Consider the following 2,918-nt stretch of genomic DNA (forward strand, 5'->3'; position numbering starts at 1 on the left):
GCCTTACCAGATCACTCGCAAATTGTTGGCTAGTCAGTGACCCTGTGTTCTACCATCAGGCAGTTACAGTACCATTGCTGTTACATCTCACTCCATGAAGGATGTGGACATCCAGATGTGTGATGTGAAATACAGCACTGTGGTTGTTGAATCACCCAGTGTCATAGCAGCTGTGTCGTCGTCGTCGTCCTACTCCTACTCCTACTCCTACTCCTACTCCTACTCCTCCTCACCAGCTGTGCAAGAAGCCTCAAACTTTTGTCTCATGGGACAAAGTCACCTGCTACACAACTGAAAGCCCAGGAGGGATGGAATGAATACTCCCACAAAGACTTTCTATGTCCCTTCAGCCAACAAACATTTCAGTCTTCCTATGCCAACCAGAAAGGATCCAAGAAATCAAACAAAGGCAAACAATGTGCTTCTGTATTGGCTCACAGTTCCTCCTCGATGGTGTGGCCAAATGATACCCTTTGCTGACTGACCACCTTGTAGCTGGTATGCATCTCCAGGCGTCTTTCTGCTCTGGACCTCAAGGACAGACAGAATGAGAATGCCAACACCTCTGTAGATCTTACAGAGGCTGATTCTCCAGCCCTTCTGCCCTGTAGCAGTGAGCCTTCAAAAGCTGCCACTCAATAGTCATTGAGGTGACACCCCTGCATTTTTCCCTTCTCCCCTCTCCTAATCATGACAATCCACCAATGGAATGTTTGCTGCCTTTGATCCAACAAAGAGGATTTATGGCTGCTCTTGTAATCACAGCCTCTGCTTGTTCTCTGCCTCCAGGAAACAAAATTGAATCCTCATGACCTGCTTTGAGCTCTCGCATGTATTTCCAGTCTACTGTGACATCCCCCTAACCTCACAGCATCATCCAAGGACCGATTCAATGTAATTGGGTGGAGTGATACTGCTCATCAAGGATGATGTTCATAGTCTTCTTGGAAACCCAGCTTCAAGCTATTCCAGTCTGCATTTTACTTCCTATCCTAAACTTTTCCATATGTACTGTTTGCATACCTCACTCAGTCTGTGTCGCTGGATAGTCTTCATGCTTACTGGCCAACTCCCTCACCCCTTTTGGCTGCTCGTTGACTGTAATGCACACCATTCCCTTTGGGACTCTCCCAGAACCTGTTGGAGAGGTGCCTCTTGGCTGACCTTCTCAGTCACCATAACCTCATTTGCTATATTGTTGGAGTATCCACTTGCCTTTCACACTCCATGCACTCCTACCCCCATCTGGACCTCTTGTGCACTGCCCAATTTACCCATCATCTCATCATTGTCTTTGTTATGCACTCAAGCGACCATTTCCCATTAGCTATCCATTTTCTGACTCCTACCCCACCTACGTGCCCACCCAAATGGCAGCTTTCTAAGGATTTCTAGAGATTTGCTGTTCCCTGGCACCCTTCAGGAAATATTGTTTCCCCAGTTGTGATGCCCAAGTAGAAAATCTTAAAAATTCTATCATTACCACCACACAATGTTCCATTCTCACACTTCATCTTTACTGTGCTGTGTCCCAGACCCTTGTTGACTGAGCCATGTTGTGACTCAACTCATATGCAGAGATGTGCTCTACATGTTTTTAACATTCTATGAAAGCAAACTGCAGACATTGCAAACTGTTGCTTGAACAGTGTCGTCACACCCTTCAGGATAGCAAGAAATTGGCTGGATTAAATTAACTAGTTCTTTTAACTGTTCCACTCACTCTTCTGTTGTGTTGGCCAACCTCAGGTTGCTCTCTGGGACCAAGAATCAATTTCAAATATCTGTCCTGGTAGCAGCAGATATAGGCATAATAAACCCTATCACTATCTCTATGATCTGTAATTTTATAATGGTCTGTTATTCACTTCCCCTTCCATGATCCTTCAGACTACTCCACCAGGTCATATTTGAGGGGTGTTCTTTCCAGCAAACTATTCTGTACTTCTATTTCAGTCACTGGCATTATCCTTGCACCAGCCTTCATGGATCTAGCAGCTGTAGTCTACATTCCCACCATGTTGACTTGTGTTTTGTGGGCTCCTTAGTCCTGCACTGTGGCAGTGGCTGTAAGTGGCAGCTGGCAGCTCTAGTGAATTCAGACAGTTATGCTCAATTGAAATAGAAATATTTTGTGATTCTTCATTTGTATTATTATGCAGTTTTCGTCAATTGCACTTTAATAAAATTTCACATGTATCTACTTGTCACTGCACCTGATTCGTAATCTGTCATTATATAATTTACCAACTTACTAACACTGAGATAACATACCACTGACACATTTGAAGGTGTTTCATTTATGCTTAAATTCAGTTCATGTAAAGTTATTCAGCTTTTTTATTTTTTTTTTGCAGGAACAGGAAGAGGTACACCCAGAGGAGGTACTGGCAGGTGAGATTTTTGCTTTATTCAGTAGCTTCATTACATGCTAAAGTTATCGCTTTAATATTTTCTTATGTGGTATTTTTTTCCATATTTTTCTTGCTAAAGTATTTCAGTGAAACAGTTGTTCAAAATTTTATACTTGAATTTGACACTGGATGTTAATTACATGGTACATAATTCATACTGAAAATTGGCAGTGCCTTTGTAACTACAAAAGATTGGTCACAAATGTGCAGTTGTGTTTAAAATGTATGCGGTGGTAGATTGTGAGGGAAACGTGATGAAAGAGAAAGAAGACAAATTTCTAAGTACCAAATTGACATTTTAAAATAAGTCATTGTAAAGGTGAGCTAACATTACAAATTGGCACACTACAATAATTAGCAATGTTAAGATCACAGTCCCCTTATTCCGTAGTCGTGGCTCATATTAAAATTATCACCTTGAGATAAATATATTTATGTATAAAACAATCACTCAGCATAGTTGAGCTTCTTAAAGAGAAAAATTGCCAATCTTATTGGGGACTG

This window comes from Schistocerca americana, unplaced genomic scaffold, assembly GCF_021461395.2.
Source record: "Schistocerca americana isolate TAMUIC-IGC-003095 unplaced genomic scaffold, iqSchAmer2.1 HiC_scaffold_14, whole genome shotgun sequence".
Lineage (NCBI taxonomy): Eukaryota > Metazoa > Arthropoda > Insecta > Orthoptera > Acrididae > Schistocerca > Schistocerca americana.